The 21,177-nt window shown below is 39.1% G+C and overlaps 1 protein-coding gene across 1 annotated transcript in view; it reads right to left on the reverse strand.

The window, feature by feature from the left end:
• The window catches only part of GTDC1 (glycosyltransferase like domain containing 1), a 409,636-nt gene extending 389,221 nt beyond the window's left edge, over nt 1-20,415 (reverse strand). The window contains exon 1 of the mRNA XM_054477583.2: nt 20,160-20,415. The gene's annotated coding sequence lies outside the window, so the exon portion shown is untranslated. The remainder of the gene's footprint in view (nt 1-20,159) is intronic.
• Between the last annotated feature and the right edge of the window lie 762 nt (nt 20,416-21,177).

Here is a 21,177-nt window from a genome sequence, read left to right on the forward strand (position 1 = left end):
ACATAAGCTAGCTACAGTTTGCTTCTCCCATGAGTAGAGTATAGTTAATAACATTTCTTATGTTTTATCACATCACCTTTCCCTTAATTCATAGACCAAATAGAAAAAAATAATGTACTGTATTCTTTTTCCTGTTGCTTTTTCAATAATTCACTGAACAAATCCACATAACATTGCTGGAATCGAGTGGAAGAACCATATGAAATGCACCCATTGAAATATTTTTGAGTTCTATTTAGTATTTATTTGTCCCTATTTTGAAATTAGGCCATGCTGCTTTTGTTCCTATAGAAAAGAAGTTATGATTTAAGAAAACTTTACAAAAGGGAAGCTGATCTTGATGTTATCAAGCTTCCCTCTTTTCTTTTAGTAGAATATTTGAGAAAATGCCAATTGGTGTAGCCTATCATCAGAACTTTTCAAGATCTGATTGCTTTTGAAAATTAACTTGCATAAAACTATCTGACCCTCTTTAACAGATATTATATTCCCCTCTGAAAGGTTTGCACCCACATTTGTCTCTGTGTACTGAAAGAGTAAGACCATATCAAATGTTTTAGATGAAATGATGCCATAACTAACATGTTCTCCCTTTTTGGGGGTGGGCAAGCATTGGTATAAACTCAGGCATTCGGCTGGGCACAGTGGCTCACACCTGTAATCCCAGCACTTTGGGAGGCCAAGGCAGGTGGATCACCTAAGGTCAGGAGTTTAAGACCAGCTTGGTCAACATGGTGAAACCCCATCTCTACTAAAAATGCAAAAATTAGCCAGGCATGGTGGTGTGCCCCTGTAATCCCAGCTACTGAAAAGGCTGAGGTGGGAGAATTGCTTGAACCCGGGAGGCGGAGGCTGCAGTGAGCCAAGACTCCACCACTGCACTCCAGCTTGGGTGACAGAGTGAGACCCCATCTCAAAAATAAATAAATAAATACATAAATAAATAAATAAGTAACCTAAACTCAGGCACCCATATTCTTTCATGGTGAATGTTAACCGGAATGCCATTTTTGTTCAGACTGTCACTGGATGTTTTTATAATTAGAAGATTCACTTTAAAATGAAAGTCTGAGGTTGATGAGGCAGAACCAGCTATTTTTAAAGGGAAATTCTTATTAGTACAAAATATTGGAAGACAAACAAAATGAATTTTTACAGGCAGATTAACCAAATTGTTCATTATTGTAGTAAACATTGCAAAAATCAAGAAGATGGACTATATTAGCCATATTATGGACTATATTAGCCATACCCAAGCTAGAGAATGAAACACTATGTACTAATTTATGTACAGTAATTGTTCATACTAGCATTTTCATAGTTGGGGCAGTGACTCATTTTGTTCCATGTGACCTTTGTTCTCCAGGATTGGTTGCTATTAGAAAATAGAAGCAATAAAAATAAAATAGGATTCTACTAGGCTAGCTTTGGGTTTTTAAAAATACTTGAACATCAAGGGTAAAGCAGAAGACTACTGTTCGGGAATCTGGTACCTTTACATCTTTACAGTAATTTGAATATTTGAAAAGTAATATTGTTTCTTTTCTTTTTTATAAAGGACATTTAGTAAGGTATATTTCAGTGGCATATTATTTTAGCATTTAAAAAGAGTGACCATGAAAATCAAGTTAGGTAAGCATAGTCTTTTACCTTTTTTTTATTTTGCATTTCTAACATTTGGTTTTCCTTTGAGTGTAGATGGGTATGTTAGAGGAGGGATATATTTCAAAGAAAGAGCTTAATAAAGTAATTTACTGACAGCAGGTCGCCAATAATAAGCAAATATTTTATAAATCATGAGACTGAGTAGATTACAAAAGAAGGGATGAAAACCGCTGCCAAAAGACACAATTTTCAAGGAGTTTTCAAAGCTAATGAAAGGATCTAAATGTCAATGGTACACATACACAGAATAATTCACTTCTTAAAGGTGCTTCACTAGGTATTTTTAAACTTGTTATTTTGAAAATTCGCAAACATACACCAAAGTAAGAAGACTTATTACTAAAAGGGGTCCCCATGAAGTTATCACCATGTTTGTTACACTTGATTTAGGTCCCATTCCCTTCTTTGACGCTGTTTTTATGACTGGGATATTTTAAAGAAAATCCTTATATCATGTTATTTTACACCTAAATACAATAGTATCTTATGTAATTGCAATGCAATTATCACACCTATGTGTGTTCAAAATGTCTATTTTCATATCCTTAAGTCATTGCTAGTGACTAACATTTTCTTATTTGATTTTTATATTTACTTTACTCCTTCCTCCTTTATAGTCACCTTCTCAATTAGCAAAAGAAATCCTACACCTTGATTAGATTATTTTTACCATATTCCTTGGGCCCTTCCCATGCCTTTCTCTGGCGTGATGTGTATTCAGAATCTTAATACCATTTCTAAATTCTACATTGCAATTGCCATGACACAAGAAAATTAAATTTAAATTTTGCTCAGCTGGGCGCATTGGCTCACACCTGTAATCCCAGCACTTTAGAAGGCCAAGGCGTGCGGATCATGAAGTCAAGAGATCGAGACCATCCTGGCCAACATGGTATGACCCTGTCTCTACTAAAAATACAAAAATTAGCTGGGCGTGGTGGTGCACACCTGTAGTCCTAGCTACTCAGGAGGCTGAGGCAGGAGAATCACTTGAACCCGGGAGGTGGAGGCTGCAGTGAGCTGAGATCGCGCCACTGTACTCCAGCCTGGCAACAGAGCGAGACTCCGTCTCAAAAAAAACAAACGAATAAAAAAAATTGCTCAAATTTCAAAGTTTATAGAGTGTAAAAACACTGTAATTTATTTTTTAAAATGAAACAAATCCATAACCTAGCTGTGACTGCATTGAGTAATCTGCTAGGTAATTTCTAGGATGTTTCTCCTGGGATCCTTTGCAAATATAGAAAGACGATTTTGGCTAAATGAAGCCAGTAAACAAATACATAAAATTAAAAAGTAAATGACTGGAAGGTAAGGTTTAAATCCTGGCCTGAAAGAGGACAGGAATCCAACACACTGGTTGAAGAGAGTTCTATGGAAAAGAAACTTGTGGGCAGTCTCTTGAGAACACTGCCATCAGGATATACGGGCTCCAAGCGTTCTCCAACATTGACTGTATCACCCTGCTCTGCTCATGGCTAGTCAATGGCATGTGCTACCCTTGAAGGGATAGCAGGACCCCTTCAAACTTGGTGCAGTCTTACCAAGACCACACACAGTGAGGCAGAGGTGGTTTCCCAAAGGAAGATCAACTGAGGACACCAAAAAAGAGAAAATGAGTGTATGGTAGGCAAATTCAACAGAAGGGCAGAATGAGAATGTAGAAACTCTTCTTGCTCTCATCCATGACTCTCTGTTCTTTAGCTCTTATTGATGGGTCACTGAGAAAACCAGTCTTTCTCACCAGCTCTGGCTTTGTTCATGTATATATATCTGCATGTATATTAAATACTATTAGAAACTACCAGTTTACTAGAACCCCTTTCTTCATGTCCCCTTTGTTAGAATACCACGATTTTCTAGTTCTCTAACTTCTTCTCCTTATCCTTTGCAAGCAATTTTTCTTCTACCTGTATGCAGTCATTCCTCCCTCGGTATCCAAGGGTGATTGGTTCCAGGACCCCCAAGGATACTAAATTTCATGGATGCTCAAGTTTCTGTTATAAAATGGTGTAGTGTTTGCAATATAACCTACACACACCCTCCTTTATACTTCAAATCATCTCTAGATTACTTACAATACAAATACTATATAAGGCCGGGTGCAGTGGCTCATTCCTGTAATTCCAGCACTTTGGGAGGTCGAGAAGGGCAGATCGCTTGAGCTCAGGAGTTCAAGACCAGCCTGGGCAACAGCATGGTGAACCCTGTCTCTACAAAAAAAAAAAAAAAAAAAGTATTTTTTTGTTTTGTTGCTATTTTTGTTTTCAGAGTAATTTTGATCTGGGGTTGGTTGAACCTGTGGCCACCTACAAAGTGCTAACTGTGTTCTCATATTCCGAACCCAGAAGTATCTGAGAGAGGCCTCAACCAATTTAGAAAGTTTATTTTGTCAAGGTTAAGCTGTGACACAGCCTCAGGAAGTCCTGATTACACGTGCCCAAGGTGGTGGGGGTACAGCTTGGTTTTATACATTTTAGAGAGACATGAGACATCAATATACATGAGTAAGATGTACATTGGTTCGGTCTGGAAAGGAAGGAAAACTCAAAGGTGGGGTTGGGAGGCTTCTGGTTCGTAGGTAGAAAGGAGACAAAAGGTTGCGTTGCATTCTTTTAAGTCTTTGATCAGCCTTTCACTGAATACACAATTTACATGTTGGGGGTGGGTAGAGGAATAGTCACTTTTACCTTAGCCTGTCTCAGTGAATCTGCATTTTTACATAAAACAATAGGACAGAAGAAGCAATCAGATATGCATCTGTCTCAAGTGAGCAGAGGGATGATTGAGTTCTGTCCTTTCTCCTGCACCAGTGAAGATAAGCTATCAATTTATGTTGCCAAGGTGAAATTCAACAGAACTGTTTTTGGATCACCTAGGCTTGGGAAGTCAATGACTGGGCCACTGCACACCAGCTTGGGTGACAGAGTAAGACCCTGTCTCCAAAATAAAAAATAAAAATAAATACAAAATCTTGAGGCCCACAAGGAAATTCCTTGTGGGAAAATCGTGAGGGAGGTATGTAGCGTTTTTATTTTTGCAGCTATCTTATTCAGGAATAAAATCGGAGACAGGTTTTCCTGACACAGTTCATAGCTTGACTTTTCCTTTTGATGTAGTGGTTTTGGAGGGCCTGAGATTTCTTTTCCTTTCACACCTTCTTCAGGGTTTGGTTGTTACCCTCTTTCTTTCACATACACATTCTCTTTAACTGACCTCCACTGGTTGTCTTATCCAGGGAAATCTACCTTCTTTTTTTTTCTTACTAGGTTCTTATCATCAGAATCTTTGTTCAGGGTCTCATCATTTCTCTCCTGGACAATTGCAACAGCCTCCTAATGTGTTTCCTTCCTGAAAATCAGTCCTTTGCCTTATTACTTCTCCAGAGAAATCTTTCCAGGATGTAAATCTGTTCAGATCACTGCTCTAGCTAAGCCAGTCCAAAGTCTCTGTAGTACCCACAGGACAAAATCTCAAATATTTAACATGGCAAATGCTGGTGTCAATAGCCTGTCTAACCTCTGTCTCTATCTCTCTCCCGCAGCACATACATACTTTCAGGCCCAGCTGTAACAAAAATACTTAAATGTCCCTAATATGCCTTCCTGTTTTATAATTATGAGCCCTTGGCTATGTAGCTCCACATGTTGACCCTCTCTTGTCTACCAGGTGCCACTAATTCACTCCTCCAGCAACACCAGAGCCACCTCCTTTGCAAAGGCTTCCATGATTTCACCTGACCATACATTGCCTTGGTGCTCTTGTAGTAACCAGTCAATACACTTATTATAGCACTTCTTATATTGCTATTTTTCTCTGCTGATATTCCCATTTTTCTCACTGGAGTAGAAGCTGCTCACATAAAAGGACTATAGTATCTTTGCTTTAGTATTCCTGGCAACTAGTACAGAACTTGGGATATTATGGGCCTTGTTGCTTAAATTAGTGAGTACATGAATGGAGAGAAACTATTCTACAAGTGTAAAAATCTATTAAGCCCGAGAACACAAAACAGAGAGCTAGTAGGGACTTTTCTGTTTGCAAATCACATAAATGCAACTTAAATTAGCTTAGGATAAAAGAGGATTTATTGGAAAGACACTGGAATATCTCAGGTAATTGAAAAAAGACTCCGTCAACAGAACAATGAGAAAAAAGTCTGGAAGCAGTTCACCCTGTGGAATACCTAAAACAAGGGTTAATTTGCCACCAGTGTGTGTTTCTGTGTGTCTCCTCTGGCCCTCTCTTCCGCATGAGCCTGTTCTTTCTCACTGTAAACTTTTTTCCAGTTCAGTAATTCTCATCACTAGCTGCACATTAGAATCACCTGGGGGAGTTTTAAAGAAATATTGACACCTGGGTCCCATCCCAGACCAAGCGGATTAGAATTTCTGGGGGTTGGTGCCAAGGCATTTTTTTAAAAGTTCCCAAGGTAGTTCTACTGTGCAGCTGGGGTGGAGATCTACTGTTCCATGGGGTTGGAAACAAAGTAGCCAGCAGCTCTGGTTTCAGGTCCCACCCTCATAGCTTCCGCCTGAACAAAAATGGATTCACTGTCAGTTCTCATGCAAAAATTCCCAGGGAAGGAATTTTTTGGCTTAGGTTGGGTCTGGTGCCTGTCCCTGGATCCATTGATAATGGTCATGTGTTGGGGGTCAATTAAAAATGGCAGCTCATACTGGCTGGTCAACTGGAGGGTGTACATTTGAAACAGAAATCATTCCAAAGAATGGAGATGATGTTTCTAGAAGGAGGGCGTTGAACCTATAAAACAATGTCTAATACATGCGTAATCAAATTATATTTACAACAAAATTTAAAGTTCATTGGGCAACAAACGTTTGCTTGTGAGATACATGAATAACACAACAAATGGCAGAGTTTGTTAATATCGTCTACCTTAGGATTTAGATATAAATAATAAAGGTTTCACATAAATAATATAGTTCATATTACTACTACATAATCCTACTAAGTTTTTTTTTTTTTTCCTCTCAGTTCTCTAGTATCTGTAAACAATGTCAGTGTTGTTAAGTTCTGTTTGTTTGCTTGTTCGGTTAATGCTGGTTCAGCTTACTCCTTTGTATACACAGAAACAAACATGGGCCTAATTTCACTGTATGACCCAAAATGTAAAGTCCCAGACTAAGAAAAAAAAAAAAAGAACAGAGAATGAGAATGAACTCTGAAGCCCGGCATTTGAGCATCTAAGTAACAGTTGGAGTTAACACGAAGGGAAAGACATTTTCACTTGTGTTTAGCCTGTAAAACAAAAAACAAGGACAAGCTAGAGGGAAGGAATTTGCCAGCAGGCAGATCTATACTTGGGCAGAGAAGGTGCCACATTCCAGGGCTGATATTAGAAAAAGCCCAGAGGTGTCTAGACACTCATGTCTGCCCCTAAAAATCTCCCTGGGGAGTGGGGAACTGAGAAGGGTCTGGAAGACAGATGACAGTACATACTATCTGGTCAACATCTTCAATATTTCATTTTACATTTAAAATTTTAAATATCAGAAACAAATGCAGAGATTAAGGAATAAAGAAAAAATATAAGAACATCTAAAAAGAAGATAATTTATTTAAAAAATAAAAATAATTTTCAATAATACTCTGGGAGCTGTGAATGGTAGTTGCCTCTAAGAAAAAAAATTGGAGGAAGTTTTCACTTTTTGCTTTGTCTCTGTATTTTTACTGTTTTGTAATCACTGGGGTATTACATCTTTTAAACAAATAGAATATAAATAAAAGCTTTTAAAGTAAAAAATACATTATAGCAGGAATGGCAGAGTATAAAATTTTTACACATCTTAAAAGTGAGAGAAATTACCCTGGTTTTAAAAAAAATACCTGATACAGTTGTTATCTTGATGAAACAGAACACATTGATTCTATACTGGTAGGAAAAAGAAAACCCTCAGGGAGAGGGACAGCGAAGAGACCTGATATTGGATACGATTTTGATTTTCTGTGGGAGGAGACTCCAGGAGACAGGAGGAAAGGGCATGTGAACCAGGAGAGGAGGGCATTAAAGGGAGAAGTCCGGGGGGGGAATTCCAGCTTGTACATCTTTGTTTTTCTTAAAGCCAGTGGAGTGGCCCTTGTTACCTCCAACCTAGCTCAGAAAAATAAAAGCTGTTTAGGTATTTCATGCAGTTTACAAGGAACACTGGATTTCAGTCCCTTGTGTTGAGTTCCCTGGGGATAAAAACAGGACTTTCTCAGTGAAAGGCTGGCACGTTAGAAATTCATTCCTGCCTCCTTTCTTACGGCTCTCTCCTGGACATGGGCATAGGGTAAGATAGACTGTTATTATTTCTCCTGTAATGCAGGAGATCCACTGTGGGAATTTAAATTCTACTGTGTATTTTTAAAATGATTATTAAAAGGCATTCAGGTACAGCAGGCCTTGTGCTTCTTTTATAAAGGTTTAAGCAAATAAGCAAACAAACGACCGGGCTGTTGTTATTTAACCCGTGTCCCCAAGGCCCAATATTTCCTTTGAGTACATACATATGAGCTCCTTGGCTTCAAGGGAATCATGACTCACAGCCGAGGGCAGAATTTGGCCCTTTGAATTCCTGCGATGGGGCTTTCAGAAAAAAAAGAAAAAACACAAATAAGGGGGGTTGGGGGACGGGGGATCTTGAATTTTATTCAAGCCTAAGCTACTGAGGTCTGTAAGTCCTTGTGTCTGCTTAGTCATCTAGCCCAAGAAGGTGCTTCTTGCCCACCTCCACCCAAGTGGAAACCATATTGTTGAAAGTTCCATATCTGATGCAGATGATTTAGCAAACACCTTCCCACAGATATTTTTAAGATACTTGTCTCCTTCTTTATGAGTAAAGTTTTCTTTCCAGCTGCTCTCCTTTTTGTCAGAGTGCCAGTGCGACTTCCAGTATTGTTCTGCTTAGGTTGCTGGGAGGCAAATGAGAGGCAGGGGAAATACAGTCCTGGGAGAGGAAGAAGGGGTCAGGGGGCAAGTAAAGCCTGGAGAGGGAGGAGATGGACTTAGAAAACCTGGAGGAAAACAGTGGAAAGAGAGATAAAGCAAGAACATTAAGGAGAAGGGCTTGCAGAGATGAAGAGTTCAAGGCAGAAACTCAAATGCAGAAAAACAAGAATGAAAGAATATATAGATGACTAAACACAAAAAAGGAAAATTGTTTCATTGCATTTTAGAAAAAAAGGTATTACAAGATCTGTTTCCCCCCAACTTTCTCTTGAGCAATTTTTATTGACTCTTGTTTGGCAATGTTACAACATGTTAACAAATATGGTCATCAGCTTCATGTTTTTTCTGGATCCAAATGTTTTATTTCCCATGTTTGTTCTAATAATATAATAAAGGGTTGAGTAGAAGGAGAAATGTTATAAAAATTAATTCCCATTTGCTTTAAAGTACTTTATACCAGTTATAACTAAATCTACCATTTCATAATAATCATTAAAGAGTATTAAGGTACAGTTACTACATTTTCAAGATCTGGGCTTTCAGATTTAAAATAGGCACTCTTCTTCAAAACAACCCCATCGATACAGTTTATTCATTTATTCATTCATTTAACTAATATTTATTCTTTGTTCTAAATATTAGAAATACAAAGCAGAAAAAGACAGCAAGAAGTTTACAATTTAGGGAGAGGAGAAAAATCAATCCGTCTTGGAGCAGATGATACTTGAGGTAGATGTATAAGAATGATCAAAGTTGGTATTACAAAGAAGGATGTAAAGACAGGAAAAGTAGGGGAAGGTGAGACAGGTATTCCAAGAAGAAGAAATTAACTGTGTAAACACAGGAAAGATGAGATGGAAGAGAGAGTGGGAGAATGAAGCTGAGAGATAAACAGGACAAAAACTAAGAAACGCTTATTGTGCTAAGTCAAGGTACCTATCACTAATACTATTGAATAGTATAGAAACCTTAACACCATCATCTTCTTCATTGTGACTACTACTATTATGATGAGAGAGATGTAAGCATGTTTATATGGAAAGAGTAAGTAGAATTGGAGGGACTAGAGATTCAAGGAACAGAGAGAATAACGGTTGGAACAAAATTCCTCATAATAAAGAGGGAAATACGTATTTTGCTAACATCCTGTATGAGTCTTGGGGGCCCAATTCATGTTGCATTCTTCATGAATTTAGCCACCTGGAGTACAACTCTAGAAGGCACCATTTATATAGACCACAACAGGAAAGGGACCTCTGGAGTAGTGCATGGCTGGCAACCCTGAAAATGCAAAGCATACGTGGAGGAATTGCTCATTTCATTCATGCCCTCTTCTGTGAGTGACAATGTGAACTGCCTCTAATCCACTGAGGCTCTTTACACTGAAATCAAGGTTAACTCTAAGTACCCACACTCCTATTTGAACAACTACAATCAAGAGAGAAATATAGCTAAGTATTCCATTTTGCCAACCCGATTCTCTTCTAATTGTCATTCAACATGTATTTATTGAGCACTTCTTATGCCTCACTAAATGCTAGGCTAGGCTTTGAGAAATGCAAAAAGATGCTAAGCAATCAGTAGCTTCCAGTGGATTATAATCTGGTTTGAGAGACAAGACATATCTACTCACACAAAGCTGTTGGGAGATGCTGCAAAATAATACGTGAGAGAAACAAATTTTAAAAATTAAAAGCGTTTCATGTAATTTAGAGAAAAAGAAATTTAAGTTCATCTTGTTTACTAGTTTTCAAACTATGCTTTCTGGAAACCTGGGAACTGTGACAATGCTTCAGGAGTTCTATAAAGATCAGTGTATTCTCTGCCAAACAATGACGATTTAAATTGATCCAGGAGACTTACCAAGACAATGTGTGTAATAACAAAAAATTAGAAACAACCTAAATGTCTCTCAACAGGGGCCTGTCTAAATGAATTATGGGGCCTTCATACAATGGAATATTAAATAGCTGTTTTTTAAAGGAAAAATGAATCTGTGTGTGTTGTTAGAGAAATACCTTTAAGATCTATAATTAAGGGGAAAATGTAAGCTGCAAAAAATATGCGTAGCATAATCTCATTTATGTAAAAAAAGTGGATGCATGTGTATTACATGGGCATGTGTGTTTGTATGTGGCTTATATACACATTAATTATTATTTCTGGAAGGATACAATTTCTGGAAAGTGTTTTTTCTCTTGGTAGTGGGACTAGGAGTGGTATAGGGAAGAAATGGGAAATTACTGATCTAGTCCAACCTCTCATTTTATTGATAGACAACTGAGATTCAGGAATAATATGACTGACTTACCCTAAGCCATGTAGCTAGCATTAGCCAAAAACCTGAAACACAAATCCAGTCTGTTGCTTTTTTTTTTTTTTTTTTGAGACAGAGTCTTGCTCTGTTACCCAGGTTGGAGTGCAGTGGCACAATCTCGGCTCACTACCACCTCCGCCTCCCAGGTTCAAGCAATTCTCCTGCCTCAGCCTCCCTAGTAGCTGGGATTACAGGCGCAGGCCAACACGCCCAGCTAATTTTTGTATTTTTAGTAGAGGCGGGGTTTCACCATGTTGGCCAGGCTGGCAGTTTCTTAATCTCTTGTTTGTTTCTCTTCATACCTCAGGGAAAGATCACAATGGATAGAACTCTTTGCAGAAGCAGTTGCTCTTTCTTGCTTCTGTCTTCCACAATGCCTGCCATCCATTTTCCTTACCATAGATCATCTCTCACTCTCTTTCTCCCTATCCTGTCACAACTATCATTTCTCTTTACCTAGTATGTAAACATGTTTCACTCATCAATCAATGGTTTTCAAAACTTCTATTAATGGTCGTACTGAATAGGATTAATTACTCCTTGAAGGAGAGAGTCTATCCCCATCGCAGGCAGTAGGACACCTCCTGGGAGACATACTCAGTGAACAGTGGTTCAGTTGAAATGCTTGTTGACTTCATAGGTTTTCTGGGGGGCAGTTGTCCCCACACTTGTAAATAGGAATAATTACTTGAGTCTCTCATCTTAGTCTGGTTTGCTGTGAGAATAGAATGGCATAATGGATGTAAAGGCACTAAATAGTTCTTAACCACTTTAAGGGAGGAGTATATTTCAGAGAAGTCAAAATCTAGGCTCTGTCACTTACTAGTGTGTGACCTTGGACAAACTGCGTGCTTCAGCCTCTGTAATTATGTTTCTTTATCTGCTCAATGAGAAGAAGAATAACACCTAACTCCTGGGGTTATTATCAGGTATAAATAAGATATGAATGTAAAGTGCTTATAGCTCAGTGTTTGGCATACAAAACATTCATAGTTGTTACTGTTTTTCTTGCTATATTTTCAAATAAAATATTTGTGTGTGTTCAGGTCTATTGGTGGTAAGTCACTCTAGCACTCTTTTAGCCAAATTAATATAATTTCAGATTCTCCTTGGAACTTTGAGCAAACCAAGAAATCCATTTTATATCAAGAAATCAAGCTGTCACTTCTGTTCATTTGTACACTTTTTTTTTTTTGAGACGAAGTCTCTTTCTTGTCTCCCAGGTTGGAGTGCAATAGCGCAATCTCGGCTCACTGCAACCTCTGCTTCCCGGATTCAAGTGATTCTCCTGCCTCAGCCTCCCCGAGTAGCTGGGATTACAGATGCCTGCCACCACGCCCAGGTAATTTTTGTATTTTTATTAGAGATGGGGTTTCACCATGTTGGTCAGGCTGGTCTTGAATTCCTGGCCTCAGGTGATCCAGCCACCTCGGTGTCCCAAATTGCTGGGATTACAGGCCTGAGCCACCGTGCCCGGCCCCACTTTCTTTTTTTTTTTTTTAATTGAGCAACTACCATGTGCAAGGCTCTGGGCTAAGTATTGGGGCACAGGGATGAAAATGACACACTCCCTGTGCTCAAGGTGCTTAGAGTCCAATGGGCTGTCCTGTCATTCTCAATCTCAAGAGACAGTTCTTGGCACATGAGAAACTAATCGCATTCATTGTATTTATGGGGTGAAGTGTAGGCAGTGGCAGAATAACTGATTTGCAGGCTGGAGAGGTAGAGCAAATCACAGCTCAGGTGTTCCCAAACTTTTTGGTCTCAGGATCCTTTTACATTCTTAAAAGGTATTGAGAATCCTAACAAGCTTTTAAAAATATGCATTATAGCTATTGTTAATTGTATTTGAAATTAAAGCAGAGAAATTTGGAAACTATTTGTTTAAAATTAAGAATAAACATGCTAACATAAATAATTTTTTTGGAAAAATAATTATATGGTTATGGTATAGCATAGATTATTACTTCCTGAGTTTTAACTTACCTTTGGAGAAGGAGAAAGTGAAAATGAGCTATTCCATGATGGTGAGTACGTTCTTACAATAGTGGTTTAAGAATGCTCATCTATGACGCATGGTTCAGTCAGACATATGCCCATGTGTGGCTTAGGATCTTGAGGCCATCAACTTTATCCCAATCTCCCTCTGCCCTTTTTTCTCTGCCCTTGAGAACTGCCTGTCCAAGGATGTTCCTCGGTGATAAAGGTTGTATGTTGTGCAACCGGGAAAGGACGGCTTGCAAACTCTGACGTTTGGGTTCTCCAGCCAAAGACCTTGGACAGGCATCATTAGGAGCAATAAATAAATGCAGCATCAGGACAGAGAGAGTGTGGATTTGCACCATCAGGAACAAAAGAGGAATTAACTTCCTGAAACTCCACTTTGTTTGTTTGTTTTTCAGATGGGGTCTCACTCTGTTGCTCAGGCTGGAGTGTGGTGGCACAATCATGGATCACTGCAGTCTCGACCTCCCCAGGCTCAGGTGATCCTCCCACCTCAGCCTCCCGAGTAGCTGGGACTATAGGCACATGCCACCATGCCCAGCTAATTGTTGTATTTTTATTTTTATTTTTTATTGAGATGGAGTCTGTGTCACCCAGGCTGGTCTAGAACTCCTGTCCTCAAGCCAAATCTCCTTTCTGAAATATATTTTCTTCTATATTTTCCAATGTCTATGTAGAGTATCATTGTTTTCCCAGCCATCAAGGATAGAAAATGCGGTCGTCTTTGATTTTTTTGGTTCTCCTCTATCTGCCAATTCTGCTTTAAAAAAAAGCCCAAACTCAGTAAGGTAGAAACAAGTAATGATTTTGCATCTCCCCATCACTGTTTTCAATCATGTGCTGTTGAATTTCCTTTCTCTGTTCCTTAATACATCTTCAGCAGATCACAGAGCTTGTAGTTACTTTCTGTAGTCCAGATTAAGACCCATGTTCGTTTATTTAAAAGTCTAGTCCAGGTAAAATCACATCTTTTCTTTTGTTTCCAGTTCAAAGCGTGTGACCTTATTCCATTGTGCAGGTTCCCTCCAGATCTGCAGTGACCTGAATTGGAGGCCCATCCCAGGTCAGGGGTCCCCCACTGTGGCTTACGAGTGGAGTCTTAGGATTTCACTGACCCATAGATTGTGGTGTGTCTCCTCTTCATCCTTTCCCATGTGGAAGTGTTTAGTGAGGTTATCTTGCTCCTATTCCATCAATGCATATTGGTTGTGAAGGGGGTTAATAGCTTGTTATTTAATTTACAGTTATTTGGATCAAAATGAACGACTATCCAGACCTAATCCAAAGACTATCACAAGATCCTGAACTATAAGCCTAGTCCCATGAGTAAATAGGAATTTGGGATTATCTCTTTTGAGGAAAGAGTGAATAAATTGTGCAAAAGTAGGGAGTAGTATTATGTGACCAAGAGGGCAGATGGTGATAGATTGCATTCTTGTTCAGAATGTTTGTTACTCCTCCCTAAGGGGAACTAAACGTCCCTCCCCCATGGACATCAGGCTTGCCCATGTGACTAACTTTGGCTAACAAAATGAGGGCAAAAGTGATAACTTTCCACTTCCCAGCAGAAGCTTTAAGGGGCTTTCCCTTTTGTCATGCCATAGCAGTGTCCACAATGGAGTAGTTCCTTCACCCTGGACTCCAGAGTGAAGAGAACTCCAGACAGCCCCAGCAGACCTGCAGCCAACATGCAATGTGAACAAGGAATAACCTTTGTTTTTATAAATCACTAAGACTTGAAGACTTTTTGTTACCACAGAATAACCTAGCCTAAGATTGCTATTAATTCTTAAATCGTTTTGCATGCCTCTTGTTTTCCTCTCCTCCTCAACCTTTGCTTATACAAGACTGCATGGTTAAAGCTAGCTGGGCTTTGCTTCTAATCCTGACTCTACCATTTTTTACCTGTGTTACCTTGGGTAAGTCACTTGCTCTCTCATCAGTTCATCTTAAAAATAAAGCAAATGGTACTTGGATATGAATGCCTAGCATAATATAAGCACTTGATAAAAGTTAGTTTTCTACTCAATTTTGTTCCTCACAGGAGAGGTTGGTAGGAAGGACTAGTTATTTACTTGAATTTTTTGTTCTTGTTGTTCAGTAATTTCCCAGTAATACTTCTAGCTCCAATTTCTTACTTCAAAGATTTAAGAAATCTGAAAAAGATCCTTACATACGTTGTATTCTCCTATAGTAGGAGACTTAACTTACATTATTTTCTTCACCTACCTCTGAAATTTGTATGTACTATATTTACAATTTCATAATTTACTAATGTTATAGACTTTTGTATTCATGCCTCATCCTCATCTTCATATGCCTTACTATTTTTTTTTTGAGATGGAGTTTTGCTCTTGTTACCTAGGCTGCAGTGCAATGGCGTGATCTTGGCTCACTGCAAGCTCTGCCTCCCGGGTTCAAGTGATTCTCCTGCCTCAGCCTCCTGAGTAGCTGGGACTACAGGCACGCACCACCACGCCCAGCTGATTTTTTTGTGTTTTTAGTAGAGATGGGGTTTCACCATGTTAGCCAGGCTGGTCTCGAACTTCTGACCTCAGGTGATCCGCCTGCCTTGGCCTCCCAAAGTGCTAGGATTACAGGTGTGAGCCACTGCCCCCAGCCACCATACTCTTAACTTTTGTGAGGACAGGGACTATATCTTATTCACCTTTATAACTGTTTAGGACTCAGCTCACCATTACGTATGACAGTCAGTAGATGAAATATTTACCCTTTTCTAGATAACAAAATGATGAAATTATTTTTCAAGCTATCCTAATGAAGGGAATTTCACATGAATATGTGCCCCACTGGTCTATCATAATCAGAGGTTTACGCCTTAATCTTCCAGAGACAGACCTGCTTAGAAGAGGCCTGACCAGTCCCCTTTGACGAATTGGAATGGTCTGAAATGAGGCATGCAGAGCTAAAGATCTCATTTAAAATATTTTCCCAGGGTTAGAAAATATCATTTGGAAACTTGAAAGCCAAAGGCTCTGTTTTTAAAAAATAAATTAAAAATTTGGAATTGTGTGTTGTCTTTGTTTTTAGCAAAACTCAAGTTCCTAGCTGACTTCTGTTTGTTTGTTTTCTCTGGGAACCAAGTAGCCGCACTACACCCAAGCATGTATCATTTCACGACAATGACTCAGAAAGCAGTGCAGATGTCATGGCTTACCTAGTCCCTAAAAAATGCCTACCATGCAGGAAATGAAATAAGGTTCTTGGACTCAGCAGAAATGGGGTGAGGATAAAGAGGCTGCTTTGAATTTGTGGGCTTTCCCGGACTGCTTTGGAAACATCTCATGCAAATCCAAACAGTATCTGGGTCACAGATAGTTTTTGACCAGTAATTTCTGAATATACTTCTGGTCTTCTAGTATACTTAGAGGTAGTAGGTCTATTTGGAAAAATAAAACAATTTGAATAATTTAGATAGTTTGATACACTTCTACCAATGAGGATCTTTTTCTTTTTCGTAACAGCCTGCCATTCCTGGAACCATTTCCAAGGCCTAAAATTTTATTATACTGAGCAACAGATAGAATCCAGTCATCTAGTGCTTCTACCAACAACTTAAATATGCATGATCCGTTGTTTCTGAGTATGGCTTTTTTGTGGCTCTCTCTATATATAAATTTAGTCCAACTCTTTAACCAAGAGACAGCTTGCTAGAAACATGAATTGTATCATTGTATTTGACTAAACATTTAGTCTGTAACTCTTATTACTTTAGAAGCCTGTCAGATGCTATTTGGAAACTTTCTCTTTAGTCTTGGTTATAATAAACCAAAAGTACCTAGAATTCTATGGGACATAGACTGTCAGGAAATGTTGAGTGTATCATTTTTGGGGAAAAGCAGACACTTTTACAAGAAGACTTCAATATGCAAATAAGAAAAGATTTAAGAATATGCAAATAGAAAAACATTTAAGAATGAGGAAGGATTTAAGAAGAATAGAACCATCAAGATGTAAAGCAAATCATTTCATACTTACTTTGAGATCCAGGCTTGTATACTATTCTAAAACGGGGGCTGTTACATTTCTGCCATGACAGAGAAGTTTTTGGGGGGAAATCCCAACGATGACCACAGCCTAAAAATGCACAGCTTAGAGGGGAGTTTCCAATGGACTTGGTCTTCAGCCAAGCCCCAGGTCATTCATTCAAAGTGCCCCTGCAGTACAACTAAATGCTTGTCCTGGTCTAGTATTAGCATTTATGCACAGATAATAGTAGTTAGTCTAAGAATCCTCAGGGAGAGAGATGTACTGTGAAGATGTGAGCTGCGTTACATTCAAGGACATCAGCTAGCACATTGTTGAAGACGATCAGCCCTGACTGAATCTGTGTGTCAATGTTATGGCTTGCTCAGTTAGGACTCCCGTGAAAACCAGCAACAACAAATGACTACGACGTTACTCAGCAAAAAATATAGTTTTGTCTCTTTTCCTAATTTGTGGTGAAGTCAAAGAACCCTCAGTAGGCATCTTTTATTTAAGCAATAGACAAACAGAAAGAAAAAAAAAGCATTTTAGACTATCCATCATGGCATTTGAATATTGAGTATTTTACTGACATCTCAGTTCCCATCATCACACTCTAAATAGTGTAAGAATGTTTTATTCGGCAACAAGAAGGAGACAGTGGAGCAAGAACAGAGTTTAGAGTCTCATAGACTTCAGCATAAACACTGCCCCTGTCTTGGGACAAGTCATTTAAACTTACTGAGTTTCAGTTTCTTCTCTTTCAGTTATTGTCAGATTGAATGATATGGATTCGAGAACTAGACTATGCTTCTTGCAGACACAGACCATGACCCATTCTTCTTGGTGTTCCTGGTGCTTGGCAAATAGTGTTTATTGATTGCATGAATGAATGAACAAATGATATACTGGTGCATTAGCAAGTACGAGCCTGGCTCAATAAATGTAAGTGGTCAATAAATGTTCATTTCCTCTGGGTAAAGTAGCTGTGGGATTATCCTCAGAGTCAGTCTGGGACGTTAACAGCTCCCTCCTTTTATACCAGGATTTGAATTTTGGCCTACACCAGGACTTGAATTTTGATGAGGATAAGTGGGGATACATTGCCAACTGTAGGAATTACATTTATTGGTCCACTTCCAAAAAGAGTGAAATGGAGAAAACATGTAGGGAAGAACAAACCTGACCTTGACAAAATCTTTTGCATGGGTGAAATGTCACTTTGCTTGCATGAATTCTGCAGTTCAGCCATAGGGATACAATTGAATTATTTTAGTAATTATTTATTCTTTTAGATGAATGCCTAATCTTTTTGGAGAATTTAGTCAAGGTAAACAGACCTCAAAACATTCTTCTGAATTAGACTCTTATTTACCTCATTTTTCATATGAAAAGTCTGAACAGATTGTTAAATTGAAGTCACATATGTGTCATTCAATATTTTAGCAATTTATACATTGTGTAGTTTATTTTTTATTTTTTTTATTTATTTTTTTTTTATTTTGAGATGGAGTCTCGCTCTGTTACCGGGGTTGGAATGCAGTAGGCACCAACTTGGCTCACTGCAACCTCCACCTCTCAGGTTCAAGCAATTCTCCTGCCTCAGCCTCCTGAGTTGCCGGGATTACAGGTGCCCGCCACCTCACCCGGCTAATTTTTGTACTTTTTAGTAGAGACAGGGTTTCACCATGTTGGCTAGGCTGGTCTCAAACTCCTGACCTCAAGTGATCCTCCTGCCTTGGCCTCCCAAAGGGCTGAAATTATAGGCATGAGCCACCACACTGGGTCAACATTGTATAATTTAAATAAATACTTAAAGGAACATTTCCATATATATGATTATTGTGTTATAAATAATGAGCTTTATTATATCGTTGTTGCACTGTAAAAGATACCATTATTATAACCGAAGCCGTGTGGGGCTTTTTTTTTTTTTTCTAGTCAATAGAAACACTGACATAACACTTCCAATGCACATCAGAATTACTTTGAATATTTGCTTATAAATTATTGAAAGAATAAGAGTGTAAACTGTATCATATAAATGATATAAAAAGAAATGAATGCATGAATTAAATTCCAGTTAAAGAAGGTTTCTTTTCAAATAATCAGCACAGGAAAGGGTGAGCTAATGTCATTTTCCTGAAGTTACTTTCATCCTTGAAGACACACCTTGTGTTAGCAATCTGAGGGCCTGCTTTTTAGCAAGTCAAGACGTCACTGGAGTGATCATAAATCTTCACATATAATGGAAATTTTGAGTTAATTGGCAGTACAAATTCTTGGTGTGATAACTCAGGGTTGGCATTGATTAGTATGACTTTTTCAAGACCGACAAGCAAAGACCATAAGAATGAATTGTATATCCAAGATATAAACCCTTGTGCTCTGACTACAAAATTCAAATGTTACTGAATTCATGGAAAGTTTCTGAAGGAACCTAAATGGGAAGTGGAGGTAGATTGAAATGGTAGACTGAAAAGCAGAGAAAGGGGACCACACCTTTTTTTTTGGAGACTGAGTCTTGCTTTGTCGCCCAGGCTAGGGTGCAGTGGTGTGATCTTGGCTCACTGCAACCTCCACCTCCTGGGTTCCAGCGATTCTCCTGCCTCGGCCTCCTCAGTAACTGGGATTACAGGCGCACACTGCCACACCAGGCAAATTTTTTGTATTTTTAGTAGAGACGGGGTTTCACTATGTTGATCAGGATGGTCTCGAACTCCTGAGCTCAGGCCATCCACCTGGCTTGGCCTCCCAAAGTGCTGGGATTACTGGCGTGAGCCACTGCACCTGGCCTACACTTTTTAATTTGACTACTAAATCTCAAATTCAGCAGGAAAATATTAATTATTTTGAGGGAAATAGTGGCAAAGAACAAGGTTATAGCCCTTTCCAGTGGAGAGGCAAATGGGCAGCTACAAAGAATCAGCTCCTTTTCCTCATATTGAGAAAACTCTAAATGACCATTTCAACTCCCCCTGTAGGATCAGCTGTAGACTCAAATGCAACCAAATTGCAGACCAGTTTCTCCTTCCACCTATTCTCTCCTTCCTTCCTTCCTTCCTTCCTTCCTTCCTTCCATGCAGGTCTGTCTGCTGAGATCACATCCCAGTGAACATTTTGCACACCACTCTCAGACTCAAATTCTATTCCCAGATAATCCAATTTAAGCTAGCTACGATTGATTATAACTATTATCACTTCTTGGAGACGTTTGATGTTATGCCTTACCCTTCAGACTGCGAAGCATCCAAGTTATTCTGAACCGACAGAGGGTCCTGTGGAGTCAGCACTTCATCCTCTTGGCCCTGGCTCTGTCCATTCTTGACTTCTTCCCCTTTCCCATAGCCCAGTCCTCGGGTTCTGTGGATTGAAAGCAGAGTCTCCTGTATTCAATACTCTAGTGAGACACAATTGCTTGTTAACACCAAATCCCACTGTAGTGCAATGGTTTGCAGCTTTAGTGTTCCCAGACACTTTGGATTCTAGAATATTTGGTGGCTCACTCAGAGAGATTCCTTTGCATCTGTAAATATAAACTTTAGTAACCTGTCAGTGTCACGTCACTGGTTGCATAGAGTTGTTTGTTGTCTTTTCAGGGTTCTTAAAAATATTTCCAAGGCAAGGTCCTTGAGTGTTTCAGAAAATATGTAACTTTCAGAGATTACAGGCTGCTTTCATGCTACTTTTGAAACTTTATCTGTTGCTTACCTAGTGCTCTGCACTGCAACATGTAACCTACCTAGCTCAATATTGCTTCTGGAATGTATAGTAAAATCAGCAACATCATTTATTGTAGCAAAAATAAAAATGAGCCATTGATCATTGAATTTGGTAGCACAAAATCAAAAGATGTGATGGCTGGGTGCAGTGGCTTACGCCTGTAATCCCAGCACTTTGGGAGGCTGAGGTGGGTGGATCACAAGGACAGGAGTTCGAGACCAGCCTCACCAACATGGAGAAACCCCATCTCTACTAAAAATACAAAAATTAGCCAGATGTGGTGGCACACACCTGTAATCCCAGCTACTTAGGAGGCTGAGGCAGGAGAATTGCTTGAACCCGAGAGGCGGAGGTTGCAGTGAGCCGAGATCAGGTCACTGCACTCCAGCCTGGGCAACAGAGCGAGACTATGTCTCAAAAAAAAAAAAAAGATGTTGTGATATACTTGTTGAAAACTACTTCTGAAACTTGGAACTTTATTAGTCATTGCAGTGTACAATATACTTCCAGTGCACTGTATGCATCT

Source organism: Pongo pygmaeus, chromosome 11 (assembly GCF_028885625.2).
Source record: "Pongo pygmaeus isolate AG05252 chromosome 11, NHGRI_mPonPyg2-v2.0_pri, whole genome shotgun sequence".
NCBI lineage: Eukaryota > Metazoa > Chordata > Mammalia > Primates > Hominidae > Pongo > Pongo pygmaeus.